Source organism: Oculina patagonica, chromosome 8, assembly GCF_052425735.1.
Source record: "Oculina patagonica isolate OP01 chromosome 8, crgOcupat, whole genome shotgun sequence".
Classification (NCBI taxonomy): Eukaryota; Metazoa; Cnidaria; class Anthozoa; order Scleractinia; family Oculinidae; genus Oculina; species Oculina patagonica.
Genome location: NC_135765.1, coordinates 8,271,179 through 8,291,340, shown reverse-complemented (window position 1 = coordinate 8,291,340; position 20,162 = coordinate 8,271,179). Strand labels below are relative to the sequence as shown.

General features: G+C 41.7%; 1 pseudogene across 1 annotated transcript; it reads right to left on the bottom strand.

The window, feature by feature from the left end:
- Window positions 1-285: 285 nt before the first annotated feature.
- LOC144662522 (uncharacterized) lies at window positions 286-20,097 on the bottom strand (annotated as a pseudogene). The gene is made up of 11 exons (XR_013572464.1): window positions 19,882-20,097; window positions 17,833-17,996; window positions 16,470-16,483; window positions 15,452-15,631; window positions 12,723-14,830; window positions 11,355-11,746; window positions 10,527-10,745; window positions 9,493-9,667; window positions 6,586-7,717; window positions 1,610-1,956; window positions 286-529 (listed from the first exon to the last, which is right to left on the bottom strand). The product of XR_013572464.1 is annotated as an uncharacterized LOC144662522 (transcript).
- Window positions 20,098-20,162: the final 65 nt, after the last annotated feature.

Below are 20,162 nucleotides of genomic sequence, written 5' to 3'. Positions count from 1 at the left end.
ATGACAATTTTAAGCCGTATTCAAAGCATTCATATCTGTATTTTTGAAATAAAATCTACAATAAAAGGTTTATAAGAGCGCAAGAAGAAGTACTTCGTGGGGAAGGGGCCTGTTGGCTAAAAATTTCATTACTATTTACTAGCTGAAAACAGGAAATTGGCGTTGCCTGTAATCCTGCAAAGTTTGGTGCTTGTATCAAAAATCGCACAATTCAGGAGCTAAGCCGCCGGACTATTCTTCAAATCGTGGTTGACATTTTGTATACAGCAAAGAGTGGTACCACCGTTTGGTTATAGCTGAGCTATCTTTAATGGTAAAAGAAAATACACTACTGTACTACCTAACGGGAATAGACAAAGAGCAGGAGATCTTAAGAATTCACTGTGGTCAGAACTGTCCCCACCCTTGAGGGGATTAACTTCGTAACAGAGGAGTCCGTGGAGGGATGTTCATGTTTGTACAAGGCCACGCTCATCGAATAAAGTTCGTTGTCGACTGGGGCCGACGGCGGGGTTTGGAAAAGACCAACCTGTCAGAGACAAAGAAAATAGCAAGTAAATGATTTGACCGTTTCTTTACTGCAAACCATTTACAATCCGAGGTGTAAAAGAGTAATTCTCATTACTGGCTACTATATATTTCTTTTAATGTTAGTTAGGAGAAATTTGCGATTCGTCAACACATTTGTCCTTGCCTCTCGAGAAAGCTTTGTATTGACAAACCTTTCTTATCTCAGGCATTGCTTGGCCAATCGGTAATAATCGGCTAGTGTGCGGCGGGCTTAAAAGAGCACTAACTATGATAACGAGCTTCACTTCAAAAATTCAAAAGCCTAAAGACATAAAAGAAACCTACGAATAGTGGTCCAGTTTTGTTAAAAATTACTATGGCAGTGTACTGAAGCTGTAAACTATTGATAATACTGTGATGATCTCAACTTGAAAACTCGGGTTGATTTTCAGGTTCTGCCCTTGTGGCCTGGAAAAACAGCTAAAAATAAAAATTGCTCCACTCTTCCTCTATCAATAATTTACTTCATCTTCATCTTATGTACTAGGTGCATTTTATGTACGAGCAAGGCCACTTCGCCAATTTAGTACTTTTTACCGAAAAGCAGAAAAATTCCCGTGAAAGTGTCCCTTAAAGATTAATGGTGCAATTTCATTTACACAAACGGTAAATGTTTGCATAACTTAGTTCCTCAGTATTTAAGTAACTATTTCATTAGGAACTACAATGTACATGGCTACAACACTCGAAGGAAGTCTGACCTCCATCTACCTAAACCCAAGCAAGCAAACCCAAGCTAAACCCAAGCGTACTTTTAGATTTCTTTTTAATTCCCTACCTTTAAAAATCCAACAAGCTGTATCACTCTCCTCTTTTAAAAATCTTGTCAAAGCCCACTTTATTCATAGCACCTAATTTACGATTTTTATCTTTTTTGTTATATACCAGTTCATGCTTGTAATTCGCTTTAGTTTTTAAACTCTTTTATATAACTATTTCAATTACTAAACATTAGCTTAGATTGGCCGGAGTAATTACTTTGGTTTTGGTTTTACGACACTCAATTGAAAACTGCTCTAATGATAAAGCCTCAACATACCTTTCCCGTCAGCCTCCTCAGCCGCTTTCTCATCGCCAGATCTCTGCGAGCACACAGCGCCCGCCTACACGGCCCCACGCTCGAAAACAACAGTTCTCTTTCCCGCGCTTTTGCAGCCGCGCCTGCCATTAACGCGCCGACGCTATTGGTAACTTGTGATTCGCACGTGTCCTCTACGTCACTCGAATCCACTGTCTGTACCCCTGAGGGTTTATCCTTTGCTATCTCCGCGCATGCTTTTTGAACTAGTTTGGTAAGCCGCGGACCAGCGAGCGAGGAAGAGATTCCAATCCGCGAGAACACGTGACCAGGTGTGAACCGCTTTAGGTGAGACCCAGGCTCTTGTCCTAAAAACCAAAAACAAGAGCATTAGTAATCAGACTTAAAACATGTAACGGGCGGACAAAGGCCGCGGTTTAACTTACATTCCACAATTTTGAGTCAAACACGAAAAGTTCTCCGATTGGTTATCCAAAAGTTCACAATAGCCACACAAGGAGCAAACGTAGAAACACGGGCGCCACTTATATTTAGAGTGCCTTGAATTATCCATCAACGCAATCCCAATTCACCTTTCAATTTAAATAGCATTCAAGTAGATCCCGAGGGAAGATTCTTAATTGCAAAACTTACAATAGAGGAGAAATATTTTTTTATTACAAACATCTACGGCCCAAATAACTGTCACGACCAAGACGACTTTATAAAAACACTAAGCCAACAACTTATCTCTAAAACTGATACATCAAAAGTCATCATATCCGGTGACTGGAATATCACTCTTAATCGAATTGATAAACTCGGCGGTCTCCCGTGGAAGGCTACAAGCAGTAGAAACACACTCGTAGATCTTATGGAGGAATTAAACCTCACTGATATTTATCGTGATCTGCATCCAAAGTCGAAATCCTTTACCTACGTATCAAAATCGTTAAACTTAAAATCGAGGATCGACTACTTTCTTGTTCCGCGCTCGCTTTCTTGCGATGTTAGACAAGCGGAAATTCGTATTTCGACAGCGCCCGATCATAACGCGATCTTCTTAAGTATCGTTGTTAAAAGCGAGTTTAATAGAGGTCCAGGTTTATGGAAATTTAATAACACCCTATTGGAAGATGATAACTATAAAGAACTGATCGCTTTTTATTATCCACAAATATTAAGAAAACACTCCAAAGTTACAGACAACCAGCTTCTATGGGAACTAATCAAGATGGAATTACGATCAAAAACTATAGGATATTCAAAAAAGAAAAGATGTAAATTAAGGAACAAGGAAGAGGCCCTTCAGAAAGAGTTACAAGAACTCGACTTCGAAATTTGCAATGGAGATTATTTCGACCAGGATATCCTAGAAAAATTCGAGGCCGCCAAAGAAGAACTAAAACGACTCCATGAAATAAGAGGTAAAGAGACCATGTTCAGGTCAAAGATGAAATGGGTAGAACAAGGAGAAAAGCCTACCAAATATTTCTATAATCTCGAAAAAACAAACTACGAGAAAAAATTGATCCGAGAGGTGAAACTAGAAAAAGAAGAGATAGTTTCAAACCCCGCACAAGTCAACAAGGAAATTGAAATTTTTTTCAGGAAAATGTACACCGCTAAAATAAATAGAAACATGGACAACCATGCATTTGAGCAAAAATTCAACGACTTTATTGAGGATCTCAACATTCCTCAACTCAATGAGGAAGAACAAAGCTTCCTAGAAAAAGATTTGACTATCAACGAATTGAAAGAAGCATTAACCTCCTTTGCGGATAATAAATCCCCAGGGGAGGACGGTTTTACAAAGGAATTTTATCAAACTTTTTTCGATCTTCTCTGTAAGGACCTTCTTAATTCTTATAATGAAGCTTTTCGCAAAGGTTCATTATCTGTATCCCAGAAACGAGGAACAATAACACTCATCCCAAAAGGCGATGAGAACTTGACGGAATTGAAGAACTGGCGCCCTATATCTCTACTCAATATTGATTACAAAATATTAACTAAGGCATTGGCGAGGAGAATGGAAAAAGTCTTACCAAAATTAGTTTGCTCTGACCAAACGGGTTTTGTTAATGGGAGATATATAGGACAAAATATTAGACTCTTGAATGATATAATGGAGTATACAGATATTAAGAAACTGCCTGGAATTTTTCTTTTTGTTGATTTCGAAAAGGCATTCGACACTATAGAATGGAATTTTATATCAAAAACTCTAGATGTGTTTAAATTCGGCTGCACTTTTAAAAAATGGTTTTCTGTTATCTACAATAATGTACAAAGCTCTGTTATGAATGGTGGTCGTATGACCAATTATTTTGAAGTAACAAGAGGGGTGCGACAGGGATGTCCACTAAGCCCTTCCCTCTTTATCCTTACTGTGGAATTGCTAGCATTGAAGATCCGTCAGAGCCCGAACTGTAGAGGTATATGTTTACCAAATGATAAAGAAGCGAGAATTTCGCAATTTGCTGACGACACAACTATCATAACAAATAGTACAGACTCCCTCAAATCACACCTTCAAACTATAGAGGTATTTGGGGACATCTCAGGGCTAAAATTAAATAGGAAGAAGACCAAAGCAATGTGGTTAGGTTCAATGAAACACAATACTTGTAAGATTCTGGAATTTAAAAGTACGAGAGCGCCAATTAAAGTTTTAGGGACCTTTCTATCATACAACCAAGATAAGAACATTGAAGAGAATTTCCTCAGTAGAATTAGGAAAATGAGAACTAAATTGAATTTATGGCTTTCTAGGGATCTCACGCTCTATGGCAAATCCTTATTGGCTAAAACGTTAGGTGTGTCCCAATTAGTCTACGGGGCATCTTTGCTTTCCGTTCCAAATGCAGTTATTAAAATTGTTCAAACACAACTCTTCTCTTTTCTATGGAAAAACAAAAAAGATAAAATAAAGAGAGCAGTTATATATCAACCCCTAGCGGAAGGGGGACTAAATTTTATTAATTTTGCAACAATGGTGAAATCCTTACGCTTAGCATGGATAAGTAGGTTACTAGGTGATACCGACGACTTATGGAAAGCAATCCCGAATTACTATCTTTCAGAGTACGGTGGTCTCCACTTTCTTCTCAAATCCAACTATAATGCTGAATCCATAAACAAATGTTTACCTAATTTCTATCGAGAACTGCTACAATATTTCCAAGAATTTAAAAACAAGACCAATATATTTTCTTACGGTGAATTCTTACTGTGGAACAACAAGGCCATAACCATTGAAAATCATCCCGTTTTTTGGAGATCTTGGTTCGAACGAAAAATTCTTTATGTACAAGATGTTCTAAATGCGAATGGGAATTTTTTAACGATTGAAGAATTCCAAAACAAGTTTAAACTTAAAACAAACTTTCTTCACTACCTTCAATTAATTGCTGCTATCCCATCGGATTTAAAAAAGAAAGCTGCCACAACTGAAGTGCCCTCGCAAGAATTGTCAAACACAACAAATATATCTTCTTCAGGGATTCCTACCATGGATTTAACTGAAATGCGCTGCAAAAACTACTATAAAATTCTCAATGGAAACTGTATCACCGAGCCTACTGGTATAAAAAACTGGAAAAACAAATTCCCTGATCTCTTCACAGATTGGGGAAAAAAATTTTCGTCTATATATAAATTCACAAAGGATAATAAATTAAGACAATTCTCGTTCAGGTTACTGCACAGAATAATAATGACCAAAAAGGAGCTCTTTAAATTCAGACTAGCTGAGGATGAAGCATGCACTCTTTGTCTTCGACCAGACTCTATAGAACATACATTTCTAGATTGTACCGTAACAACAGCCTTTTACTCGAAAGCCATATCATGGTTCAATCATGAAAATGACGCCGACATTACACTTTCAAATAAACAAATAACTTTTAACGACATCCCCCGTTTAACTCACCTAACCGATTACCCAAGACGCAGACTACACCTTTTCGTCATTATCCTAAAGCAATACATTTACGTTTGTAAATGTTTAGACAAGAAACCAGACATGCAGGAATTTCAAAGAAAAGCTATATTACAATGGCAAATAGAGAAATGCGCTCTTCCCTAAGTCACAGAGTCTCCCGCGAAGACTTTTTATTTACTTCCTCTTTTGATTTAATTAGCCATTTGAGACAGACACACTAAACCAAAGCCCAAAATCTTATCCTGTTTCCACCAACACTGCTCTTAAATTTAATTTGTTGTGTCCATAGAAAGTAACTAAGGTGTCGTTCTGTATAGCACTACGAGTAATTACAACCAGGCAAGTAAGCTTAACTAGTGAATAGTGATTTTGTATTGTGATGTATTGTAAGTTATGTTTTGCTTAGCAATGTAAAGTAAGTAACATTACGCTGCTAGTGACCGTTAGTAAATCACTGTTAGTATAAGTTAGTGATAAACACTGGTGATTAATTCAATAAGCAGAGCAATGTAATAACTAGAGTGATGCTGAGTAATGTATGCAGAGTAATGTTTGTTTAAATAAATAAATAAAAAAAAAAAAAAAAAAAAAAAAAAAGAGCACCCCAGGATATTCGCATTAAACCCACATTAAACGATGGAAAAACGGCTTTCACGCGAACCCCCGCCTTAATAGGGGTTTAACTCACACAGCGGTCAAACACCACGCGCGTGCGTATAAATTCCCGTCAAAACTTCTCCAAACTTCTCCATGCAAAGTCTTAAATGTTCCAAAAGCTTTCGCTTTAAAGCCAAAAGTTAACGCCGTCCCTGGAAAGTTAAGGTTTATATGCCGCTTATGGATAGGAAATTTGATAATTGATCTCCACTAAGTTTCCCAGCTTGAAATTTTCTTTTACCGTGCTATTTCTATAACAATTTCCTACAAAAGTTTGCACACTTTTGAGTCAAATCCTTAGAAAAGTTGGAGGCGCCGAAAACCGGAGGTGATGTCATTTTTGCGTTTGACCGCTGTGAAGGTTCAACTGTAATAAGACAGATCTCAGTACCTGTTTTCTCCAAAGTGCTTTGTGCGGAGACCAACGCGCTCCAATCGACTTCTTCAACGGCCATAGGGGCACTTGCTGAACCTTTGGCATCAGAAAGCCCTGCCCCACCCTCCTCGTCTTCGTCCCCTAACATCGCATCAAGTTCGTCGTCGCTAATCGGATCGTAAACATCATCGTACGCTGGCGGGACAGGCGACGCTACAGTCTTGCGCTCTTTCTCGTCGGTCTTCGGCTTGTGCTCGGGAATCTCCGGTTCGTTTATGTCGGACCAGGTGTCATCTCCGATCGGGCTGTCGTCGCTCCAATCACTGAACACCTCAAGTGGCTCCTCGACTTTTGTAGAATCCTGCGTTTCGTCTGAAGATTTCTTGTCGTCATTTTCCTTCGCTAGTGCAAGCTGCCCATCTTTCTCGCTTACCTGACCTTCGTTATTTTCAGATTTGTCAACAGTCGTTTCTTCGTCCTCGCCCTCGCCAGGTCGGCCCACGGTTGAACGACAACCTCAGGCTGATGTTTCTTCTTTTTCTTTTTCTTCGGTGGTTTATCTCCTCCCTTCACCTTCGTTTCCTCTCCTTCGGGAGCGCCCGGGTGTCGGCGTTTCTTTGCCACCTTAGAAATCGGTTCCTCTTCGGACGGTTGCGTCACTTCCCCGAGATTTTCCGACGAAGTGACGCCACTCTCTTCGGTCACGTTCGTTGGTTCTTCGGCCAATTCCGGAGCAACTTCGGATTCTTCCGCTGACGCTGCAGCAATTTTCTTTTTCTTTTTTGTAATTTTTTCTTTGACTTTTCCTTTCTCTTTCTTGTTCTTTTTCTCCGCTTTAGCTGGCCTCTCGCCTTCCAACAGTTCTTCAGATTCTACAGGCGACTCTTGAGGCACTTGAACTTCGAGATTAGCTTCTTCTTCCGTTTTCGGCAATTTTCCCTCTTTTTTGCTCACTTTCTTCTTTTTGAGTTTCGCAGTTTGTTTCCCTGGTGTTCCTGTGGTGGCTTGGGCTTCCTGTTCTTCACCTTTCGGGGTGTCTATCATGGGCGCTTCCTCCATCTCCGGTGTCTCGGTACTACGACGTCTTTTTCCTCCAACAGGCGACTCGATTGTCGAGGCAGACGAACCCGTTTCCCTTGGTCGTTTTCTGTTAATCAAGAAAAAAATGCAACGACGTGATTAGAAGGGCTAGGTCACGCAATCTTAGGCTAGGTCACGCAATCTTAGACGGTTTCAGCAGTACCAACTGCTCATAGAAATACAACTGAAATATCTAGAATAACGGCTTAAAGCTGTAGAACAACTTAAAAGTAACAAAGAAAAACCAAGAAGCAGCAAGGATAAACAAACTTGGAGAAGATTAAAATAGATTGCGTTTGGGTAGACTTGAAAAACTTCGGCCTGACAATTTTTCAAGTTTATCTCAGTTTCGTCAAACGTTTGAAGTTGTCCTTCAGTAGCATCTTGAGTGATGGTAATTAGTCAGTCGAGTGAGGCCTGAAAGGGACACTGTCGCGGGGATTTTGATACTTTTCGGTAAAAGTACTAAATGGCGAATACCGTAGAATTCCGGTTATAAGCCCTGGGCTTATACAACTTCGTAAGGGTTTTTGGGTGGGCTTATAAGCGGAGGGGCTTATATTCGGGAGGGCTTATAAGCGTAAGGAAAACAACGTTTCGAAACGAGCCTCGGGAGTGTTGATCGAAATACGTTTTTAAGTTAAAAACGCACAAAAAGCAACATTTAGCCCTGTTCAGTACTGTCATCCGGTAGAGGGGGGCTTATATCCGGGGGGACTTATATTCAGATGTATTTTTTTGTTTCCAGGTTGATGGGCCTATAACCGAGGGGCTTATAAGCGGGGGGGGGGGGGGGGGCTTATAACCGGAATTTTACGGTAGGTATTCTCGTACATGAAATGCACCTAGTACATCAAGATGGAGATATAAAGTAAATTGTTGTTGAAGGAAGAAGGGAGCCATAATAATTTTTAGGTGTTTTTCCATTCCACAAGGACAAAACTTGAAAAAATCAGTCTGATTTTTTCAATTGAGATGTTAAAATCCTGAAGGAATCGCAATAAATCATTTGTTTATCGCTTCAGTACACTTGCATGGTGATTTTTAATAAAATGGACCACTATTCGTAGTTCATTCTTTTGGCTCTTGAGTTTTTGAAGCGAAACTGGTGACAGTGTCCTCTAAGCTACCGTATTTTACGTACTTTATTCCTAGCTTTCGCCGATCCACGGCATCATCAGGGAATGAGAAAATATTCACAGTGCAGGGTATAAAAATAATTGTGGCGTAGGTGACACGAATAATAAGTAGGCGGTAAAAAAAGTGAATAATATAAGATGCTGTTCCATTTCAGGGTTATCCTTAGCATTGTTGTAAGCCGGTTTCCTTATTTTCGGAGATTCGCAAGATCCGAGATCTTTTTGCCAATGTACAAAAAATAGAAAGTAGCGCGCGTGTTCACATAGTAATTGGCAACACTCGAAACAGTTTTGAACAATTTCAAAGTTTATATACAGTAGAATCTAGATTTCTCGAATCTCCCAATTTTTTTGAACCAATTTTCGTTTCCCAAGTACAGTACTTCTCTGTAATTTTACCCCCGATTTCTTGAAGCAATTCTCGTTTCCCCTTGAATTTTGAGAAATCGGGATTCTACTATAAAAATCTAGCCACAGACAGGAAAAAAAAAAAAAGAAAAAACAGGTACACTACCGAATTCTCCCAACCTTTCTCAAATGCCACATTAGGCTATGCAAACAGATAAAAGACCGCTTCCCTTTTTCTAAAAGAAAGCCCAAAACTGCGACCATCCTTCATAACCATTTTTCAATAATCTTAGGTAAAATGACTACATCACCAATGATAATAAATTATACGCAGATTCACAATGCCAACTCATACCTTTCCCCTTGTCGTGGAATCTTATCCTTTTCCTCTCCCATATCTTCCTCGTATTCCCATTCTTCCTCTTCGTCGTCTGATCGGCGCCTGCGTTCTTCCTCCACCTCACGCGGCATTTTCTCCGGCTCATGCGCCCGGCGATCACGTGGTGGGCTACCAGCTCGCCCCGGGCTTCCTGGAAAATAAATTCCACGAAAAAGTGAAAATCTGTTGGTCTGCCGACCATGTTAACCTATCTGGTCAGTTTCGCCGTGAAATAAGTTAATTGTTGACTGTTAAGGTACAAAGAGATGATTGTTTAGTCGTTTTGTTTTATTTAAACTCCCAAACATAGCCACATGACCTGAAATGGTATTGCTTTAAACTGACCCGACAGCTTTCGGTTTCCTCGCAAATGTTCGATCAATTTTCTGATTGGCTAAAAAACCCGAAATTCCTTTCGACTCTTTAACGATGTTCGACAAACAAAATGCCCGTCTTCCACTAAAGGCCGGCGTACACGCTACAATTTGTCGGCGCGATTTGGCGCAGATTTGATAAGAAAATGAGTGCGTATTTAAAAATCGGCCCGATTTCTTGAAAATCTGTTGCAATGTCACAGATTTTTTTAAAAATGGGTCGACTTTCATCCTTTCAATTCAAATAGGCAAAGAAAAGCCGGCCGACGAATCGCAGCGTGTCAATTTGCTTAGATCGAATGGGGCCGACAAATCGTTTAGTGTAAACCCTTAAAGGGACAGTGTCACAGATTTTTGCCATTTAGGCATGGGAAATGACCATCTATTCGGTAAAATATAAAAATAACCTCTTAATCAATGAAGTAACATTTCAGTAACACAGCAGTACAAACGAAGGTACTGATGGGCAAAAATGATGAAGATTGAAACGGATTGCGATATGGGTTTTTGAAATATTGTTGGGCTGAACAGTTTCAAAGTTCATCTCGTTTGCTTGTATCTTAATAAACTCAACTCCCGTGACACGGTCCCTTTAAGTGTCTACGGACAAACGGAAGCAGTGATCCAAGCACTCACCGCCTCTCCTGTCCTCCCAGTGCCTGGGAGCACGCCCCGGTGACACCTCTCCTCTCGGACGTCTGTCTCTGTCACGTGATTCGCCGTGTGCTCGGTCCCGGTCACGTGGATGATCCCTTTCACGACGACGCTCTGGATCCCATGGTGCTCCTCTGTCGCGAGGCGAATCTTGGTACCGGTCCCCTGGCGGTCGAATTCTGTCGGGGAAGCCTCGGCCACCTGTGTGCGTAATGGCATACGTAGTATTTTTATTTTCAATGTGATAAAAGAAACAGAGACGGTGTGGCTCAGTGGCTAGGGTGCCGCTCCTGTTATACTTAAGGGGCGGGTTCCTTGCCTCCAACCTGTCTCTAAGTAGATTGATATCTGTAGTCCCGAGTTCAAGTCCTTGGCCACGCCATGTTAACCCCCCACCCCAAGGGTTAGGGACTGGATAAGTAAAAAGCCAAGTGATTAATCTACTGCTTGCTGCATTTCTTAGCTATGCTGAGTCATTTAAAGTATTTTGTTTCATATACACTGTCCCGCAAGTTTAAGAACATGATAACTTGTATAAATAAAGCTGCTTTCCCTATAACTTTGTCCAAGCCTTGTAATACAACATATTTTCGTGTGTTACTAAAGTTGCGAAAGGCAAGTCAAGAGACCAAACGACTAGACGAAGGGACCCGACCCAAAATATTCCAGACTGATGTTGTCTCTGATTGCTTGATGCTCGTCTTGAAATTTCCAGACGTCTCCAAATGGGAAAACAATTTCGCGTGCGGAAAGAAAAACGATTTCTGTTTACTATGGCTAAAAAATTTGAAGTTACAAACTTCCACTAACCTCTACTTCCCCTCCCTCGCGGCGCACCTCTGCCACGTTCCACGTACTGTCTAGGAGGGGGTGAGTTTCTTCGTCGACCCTCCATAGGTCGGCTACGATTATCGAAAGGTGCGGAGTACCCACCCCTCCCACGTACTGGCTCTCGTCCCGTGCTATACCCCCCTTGGTCTCTCGGAGGACCAGGGCGATAACTTTCTTCTCTGCGACCTCCCGGAGATAAACTACGCCTCCGCTCCTCGAAGCGATGCGGACCCCTCGGGGGTCCATGGGGTGGGGATGATCGTCGAGGCCCGTGGGGGATGGGGGATGTGCGTCTGTGATAGTCAGGTCCTGAGGGTGGATGGCGACCCTCTCTGTCACGTGGCCTATCGCCAGGTCTTTCACGGCTGCGGCTGAAAACAGGAAAAATTTCCGTTTAAATACACTTATGACCAGGAGATTGTTCATCTTGCCCACTACTCAGCCCGAAGCTAGCAAAAAAACACTCCCTATAACAATAATAGCGAGGATTCCGTTTAACATCCGTAATAAAGATGTGTACGTATTAAACAACTGTCCTTATTGCTGGTTTCCACTGTATCCGCGGGCTTATCTATTGAAGTTGTTAAACTTTGTCGCATCTAAGGGAAGTCGTCAAAACAAGTGTACTGAAGGAGGACCCCAGGGTAAGAGCGGTATACAAGACATCACCTGTCTGATGAACCTTGTGAAAACAATTTGCTGGTGTAAAAATTTTAGATAAGGCAAAAACAACATAGAGAGGTTTCTATCTTGTTTCTTTGGGCGATTTCCATTTGTCAGACCTGGAAGGCCGGTCAGGGGGTTTTGGAGTGAAATAAGTCTCTTCCATGGATTCTCCCACAAATCCACCACAACAGTGTACAATATTTATCACTACTGATTTGACAGGACAAATACGACTAACAAAACGGAATTCTGTTCTCGAATGGTATACCTGTCTGGCCGGCCAGTTCTGAGTAATGGTAAGCGCCCTAGGGTCAACTGCTTGTAGAGAAAGGGCCATACAATCAAGACGACTTTTTTTTGAGGTATAGTGAGCACTGTCCGGGTATACTTGTTATGACCGCTTACCTCATGCTCAAAGTGCTGCAGAAATGAAGTCTCGATAACGGAAATGTAGACTGTTCACAGCCTCTATACTCTTCCAACGCGCAATAAACGCGAGATGAACGGCAAGCGCGATAGCGAAGCGAGGGGAAGTGGTCCCCCCTCGCACCTCCCGTTTTGTGCTGGCGCCCAGTTCTCTCGGTATTCTCTCACCGCGTTCAACGATCGAAAAAAAGATACGAGAAAATTGAGGGCTGTGAACAGACTAACAAAAATGTGCAAGTTAGACATAGAACCTACTTGTCTTGCATGTCTTGCCGGGGAATATCAGGCCGTCGTCTGTCACGATCGCTTAACTGAACTTCTCTAGCGTCTCTGTCACCGCGTCCTTCCCAGTGTCTTTCGTCTCCACCCTCAAACTGACGCCTGGGAAAATCACGTCCTCCGCGGGACCTCTGCAAATCATCCTCGTGCTCTTCACGAACACGCCCTCGTTGATGTTCGTCATTTCGCTCGTCTTTCCGTCGTGGGCGTTCGTCGCCTTTCTCTGGCTCCCGATTTCGCGAGCGTAAATGGTCGTCGTCCCGTTCATCTCTTCGCCGAAGATATTCATCATCTCTTTCTGGCTTTCTCCGCGGGAGATCGTCACCTCGGGGCTCTTCGGCACGGCTTCCGTGATGATCGTCGCTACGTTCTGGTTCACGATCGCGAATTCGGTGAAACTCGTCTGCTCGTTCGTCTTTCGGCCGACCTGGTTGATGATATTCGTCTTGGCGATCCTCGCGATGTCGACCTCTGCCAAGATCTTCGTCCCGAGCTCGGCTCCTCGGATAGCCTTCGTCTACCTGAGGATGCCCTCGGCCACCTCGCGATAACTCATCTGCAACATCTTCCCCTCTCTGTTTCGAATATCGAGTTTCACGTTCACCCCGCTCCTTACTCCGCGAGGGGACACCCTCATCGCGATACGGTACCGTCTCAGACCTCCCCTCATAAAATTCTTCGCGATTTTTGTCACCTCTAGTCCGCACGGGGGGAGTGGTTGGGGGGCGGCGGAGTATACGGTCCCCGACGGCGAAGTGGGGCTCGATCGCTTTCCATTTGCCTCGGTGCTCCGTTATCAAAATCAGGTTCACCCGGTGGGGTTTGTGGTCCGCGTCTATCCCCCCTAGGTGGTGGGGTCCTATGCCTTCGCTGTTCCTCGGGTGGTGTGACCGGGCCCCGCGCGGGGATATCCTCGGGAGAAGGGCTGCGGGGTGGTTCTTCTTCCACTATTTTCTTTCTTCTTTCAGCCCTTCCTTCCTCAACATGCCGTGTGTCTTTTACCACTGTCCTACGGCCATGCTCCGGGGTAGACGGCGACGCTTCTGATTTGTAACGCTTGTCGTACCCTTTTGCCTTTGTTTTATATTCCCCCTCCCCGGGTGGCCCGGCACCGTGGACCTCCCGGACAGGTTTCCGGGGACTTCCCTCCTCGGAGGGGTCTGTGACTCTACGAGTTCTGCTGTCACTCGCATAGCGGACAGCCGGAGAGTTAGGGCCTTCAGGAGAAGATAAAGCTGTTCTCCGACGTATCTTTTCCACGGGAGGCCTTTGTTCTTCAGGAGTATACGACCTCTTGTCATGCGGGATTTCCTCTCTTGGTGGAGATCCCGAGGGTCCAATACCCGAGGGACCCGAGGGACTTAAATAAGCGTCCCCGAAGTGACTTTCCTTCGATTTTGTCTTCAGCTGTTTCTTTTTGGTAACGCGTGGCTTTTCTTCACTACTCCCTTCAAACTCATGCTGCGTACGAGCACCCAACACTTTTGACCTTTCCGGTGGCAAATCTGGCATTTTTCGAGCTCTTTCGTCTACAAAACCAATCTCCAAACCTTCAGAAACTGGCTTGACACCTTTCCGTTTCTTTACCTCCTTAGTCGACGGCGACAACTTGCGTTTTGTCTTCACTTTTTTCGGTTCGCCTTCCGATTTTTTCTTCTTTTTCTTTGGAGTTGACTGCGAGGAGACTGGCGAGAACTCGTCCCCAGGAGACACGGACGATTTATCTGGATGCAGTTTGCTGTGCACCACGGGAATCACTGGTTTCGGTTCTTCGTCTTTTTCTTTCTTAACATCTTTGACTTTCCTTTCGGCTTTCTCTCTCGCCGCTTCCTCCTCATCCATAAGAGCCAGCTGACGCTGAAGATCTTGTCTTCGCTTTTCTAAATTCAGCTGGCGTTCAAAGTCTAGCTCTCCCCGTTCTTCCCAGTCCAAATCACTTCGCTCCTCCTCGTACTCCTCATCTCCCCAGTCTCTCTCCTCTTGTTCTGGACTGAGGGTCTTGGTGATGACAACACCGCCGGTAAGTTGCCGCTTTTTCACTTTCCTTTTCCGTTTGCTTTGTTCATCTTCATCCTCCTCCTCGTCTAATTCGAAAAAATAACAACAAAAAATTCCTTTATTATAAACAGACTCACTGTATAACTTTCGAAAATAAGTCCCCTCCCTCCGAAAAAAAGCCCCCAAAATCTCAACCTCTTTCCCAGGGTCTCTCTCTTCCCAACCCCCAGACCGAGGGCAAAAACAAAAAAAAAAAAAAAATGAGTACATGGCAAATTCAAGTAACTAATCCAGCTTAAGGTTGGTTAAGCCTGCAATGGTCTGTGTTCAATCCTAGTGGCCCAGCAGGCTGGAGCTATACCCCAGTTTTTGTAGCATTAAGCGACTAGGAGTATTTCTACTCCTCAATGGATGGGATGTTAGTCCACTGCAAGGTTACATGTACCCCAAAAATTAAATTTGCCACTTCCCTTTTATACTTCTGGGTGGTGAGAGGCACTATGAGAGTAAAGTGGGCATCTTGCCCAAGAACACAACACAATGACCCCTGCTAGCGCTCGAACCCCGAACCACTCGATCCAGAGTCTGGTGCACTAACCATTGGGCCACCATGCCCCCCCCCCCCCCCCCATACACGAAAGACAACTCACACTGTAAATTCGCAGCACCAAATTTCTGATACACTGTATCACTCATCACACTCTCACCTTCTGAAGAGTCTTTGTCCATGTGTTGCCTTCTTTTAACCTTATCACTCTTCTTGCCAGTGTCAGAGGATTCATCAAATGATCTGTGCTTCTTCTTTTTAATTGGAATTTCCCTCTCTTCATCATCATCAGGTTCTAAACTGTCAAGACTTCGAGTTCGACCACCCATGGTCCCATCATCTAAGAAAAGACCCACAAAATGAAATGTATAATGTAAATAATAAAAATAATAAATAACAATATTAATCATTTTAATCATCATCATCATCATCATCATCATCATCATCATCATCATCATCATCATCATCACCATCTTTCATCATCATCATCATCATCGTTACCCTCCCCCCCCCAAAGTACACAAAGTACAGTTGAACCCCTCGGCCACCCTGGGGCAGAAATAACTGACCATTGTAATGAGGTGCTCATTGAAAGAAAAAAAAGGTTTCAGTAAATGTAAAAAATATGTATCAGCGTACAGTCAGGATGAGAACTATGGCGCAAAAAAAACCCCAAGTTTATACTGTCAAAATTCAACCTTACAAAACGAGAGTCATCATTCCAAAATGACCGCCATAGCTCCAATTCAGTCAACAAACCTTTTCTAAATCCGAATGGCATTTTCTCTTAGCAGATGGGTTCATTCGATCGGATACTTTTCAAATTGATTCTTTGAACATCTTAGGGAATATAAAACCTTAACTTGCAGATAGAAATCAAGCTTAGCCTATGGCTATAAATATCGATTTTTCGAAGACACGCGGAAACAACTTGAAAACGTTTGCCTAACTTTTTCTAATTGCAATCTGGGGCCCCCGCCGCGTCTTCCATCTGAGCCATCCGCAGCCAAAGATACTTCTTAAAAGTTTCAATGCTCTAAAAATGGACTATTATTTTTAGGTTTCCTGCAACACAAATATAAATTTTGCGAACAAGGGTACCGCAGTATCAAAATCAGTTAAAATCTGTGACACAGTCCCTTTAATTGTCAATATACATTTTACAGAATAATACATACCTCTTTCTTCTGATCTGTGTTCATCAAAACCAGCATCACCAACATAAATAAACAGTAACAAAACAGTTAGCCCAAGTTTCATTGCAACAAGTGATCCGTTTCTCTACATACAGGACTTAGAACACAATTTCTCAACCTCTCAGTTTCGCGAAACTGCCAATTCCTCAAACAAACTTTTGTTTCCCTTAAATAGTACCCCCCTGTAATTTTACCCTGAATTTCTTGAATGTCCTAAATTTTGTTTACCCTGGAGGCTTGAAAAAATGGGATTCTACCGTACTTTTATATGGATTGCATGTTAGCATGAGGCACTGGATGGCTTATCGGAGCTACAGGGCTAAAAATTAACTCCAGTGCTTAGGGGCCAGTCACCTCAATTTCACTGAAATCTCAGTTGCCTACGCAAAATTAAGTGACCCTCGATTGAGTCAAATTCCTCTGAACTAACATGGAATTTAACACAGGATTTGCTTAAAAAACCCACATAGCTTTTAACAGGGCTTCATATAAAGGGAAAAACAACAAAGAAGTGAATCATGCCCGCAGAAATTGACAACTTATTCATATAATAATTATGAGCTTCCAAAAATGTTGTCAAAAGCCACTTCAAAAATAGACCATAAAGTACATTACCAACAACCAAATCAAAATCATGACTCAATTCCAGCAAGCCTTTCAGACAAGCAGCTCTCAAGCTGCACTTTTGCCTTTGTTTACTTTATCAAAATTTTGTCAGCAGATGACTTGCCTGCAGCCTTGCCCATCACACAAGTGAGAACGAAAAGTTACTCAAAAATATTGGTAGACCACGGCCAGGGTAAAACAACAAAAATGTTGAAATGTTCTCTGGCTAAAATACTTTCAAAATTACAAGCTTTTGCTTTTGCCCAGTGGGAAAAACTATCTACTTTAAAAAGTTGTGTCCGACCGGACAGCATTTTTTTTTACCATGTAAGGATTTACTGAATGTTTATTACTTGGGCTTATTAAGGAAAGGCCCAAGAGTGAAGATGAAATTGTGGCTTTTTTTACGTTCACCCGCAAATCACAGTTTAAATTATGAAGAATGGTGTAATGGCTACAGCTGTATGTCACAAATGCACATTTACCAATTAGGAACGTTTGTAAACAAGTTGAAAAATATCGAAACAAATACCAGTATTTAGTGATGTATCTGTGATGTCATGAATGACAATTACCAATCTCTCACGGAATCCTTTTACAGACCAATACTTCCATAATTCATACTTTCTCATGATAAATGAGCGGTAAAACAACATAAAAAAGTGTAAAAAAAAAAACAGCCTGAGTTCACGCAAACAATGCCTCTTGTTTCATAGCTACATGCATACATGGATCATACCTGTCCACATCACTTCTCACAATACTTCTGACACCCTTTGTTCTCTGTTTCGGCCCACTAAAAGGCCCATGAAGAAATTTGCAGTTTCTTCCAAACTGACATCTCCCATCCCGCAACCAGTTTCTGCATTTTTCAGGAGGATATGGCTCCCTGATTCTTGGTCGCTACAAGGAAAATAGTCAAGTAAGCTTATTAAATTATAATAATTAGTTTTACTCAAGAGAAGTTCAATCCACATTAAGCTCAAGTTACAAATTATGTACATGACTGTATTTTTTGTGTTTTAACTTTACCCTTGGTTAACCCTCCAAGTTTATTTTGTTCCTTACTGGCCATTTGGCCACCAACTGCTCAAGACTGGTCTCCAGTGAAAATTTTAGTTGCTATATTAAGCTCAGGCTTTCAATCCTTCTTCTCAATTTTAGTTGCCAGGCTGGCAGCTTCAGTTCCAATTTACCGTATTTATTCGATTAAGCATCCTGGGCACTTATTAAATTTTTTGGTCCTTAGGAGTGGGGGCTTATTCGAGGTGGGCGCTTATTCGAGGCTGGGCGCTAATTAAATTCTAACGATTTTCAGCAAATATTAAGTTTATTTTTGTAACAAAACAATAAATAATATTAAAAGGGGAAGATGTACCAAAGCAGAATTTTAACTGTTCATTGAAAGTTTCTGTAAAATACTAAGAAAACTCGGTCATGGGGGAAGTCTTCTTAGTAGTACATAGTCAATTTTAATAATCAATACTCCTCTTATGGTTTTCAGTTTCTTTGTGGGTGGGGATGGGCGCTTATTCGAGGCTGGGCGCTTATTAACTTTTCCTACCTTTAGGGTGGACGCTTATTCGAGGTGGGCGCTAATTCGAGGTTGGGCGCTTAATCGAATAAATATGGTAGTTTCTAGCTCCAAAATTTTAGTCTTTATGGTGACTAAAATGGTCTTACATGTAACTTGAATTGGAGGGTTTTTGGTACAATCTGGTATTTTCCTTTGCTGTATATTCATTATCATATATTTACATACACCAGAACAAAGGAAAATACCAACTTGCACCAAGGGTAAAATTGAACCACATCATATACATACTGTACAAGGTATGCAATAATTTAATTCCATAGCACTCACAAAAGCAACAAAGTAGAAATTGAATAGACCCTTCCATGGTTTCTGACGCCATCTTGGTTGGGGGGCAAACACGGCAAAATTTACAGTAAATGTATGGGAAAAATCAGGAGTTTGATGCTCGATAATTCGAGGACCGTTGACATTCTGAAACTTTTGTGAATTGCAAACTAAAGATACTAGATAAAAGAGTAAACCGATTAAATTTGAAGGGGATCGGTTTACTTGGGAGCGAGAAATCGTACTTTTAGTTTTTCATACAAATGCTTCTAAATTTTCCCGCGAACGGCGGCTCCATTTTACAGGCAAATATATGAAAAATGAAAATCTTAATTTTGCGGCTTTCTTAGTGAGAGTAATATTCTCAAATTTGATCGGTTAACTCTTTCAGCTGGAATTTTAAGTTTGTAATTCATAGAAATTGCAGAATGTCAACCTTTCTCGAATTATCGAGCGTCAAACTCCCGATTTTTCCCATACATTTACTGTCAATTTTGCCGCGTTTGCCCCCCCAACCAAGATGGCGTTAGAAACCGTACGCGTGGAAGGGTCTATTCCATAGCACTCACAAAAGCAAAAAAGTAGAAATTGAATTTTTTTAAATCAGTGACTTCTTAAAACAATACATAACATCCTTATCTAGGAAACAAACTGACTCTAGGGAAAACTGGTGTTCCTACAAGGTATACTGACAATAACTTTACTTTCTAGCATCCCCAATAACGCGTACAGGAAGCGTGTTAAATAATCCAAAAACATTTGTTTCTTTACTCTAGCTAGAAATTTTGCTTCGTAATGATTTATTGCTTTCCACAAGATTGAACAGATTTTTATGCATCGATGCAAGCGACCTAAATAATCGTGTTGTTGTTGTTTGGTCGACAAAATTAAGAAACCAACATGATGTCAATTTCAATCTTTACTTACTTCGCTTGTTCCAGGGCCCAGTCTATCAAAAACACTCCGTCTTGTTGCAGAGCTCGAGCCTGAACTCTGCCCACTTGCTTCAGGAAGCTTTTTGCCGCCTTCTACCGTTACCTTGCGTGTCAAACGTGTCCCAGACATCTAGAATAAGGAAAAAATTCTCATAAAAAACGCAAGCTGCATTTCGGCTGGCCTTCCGTCGCCATCTTGTTCCTTGGTAACCTCTCGAATTTCACATGGAGCCCACAATATATGTGAGTCAGCGAATACACTCCCAATTTATG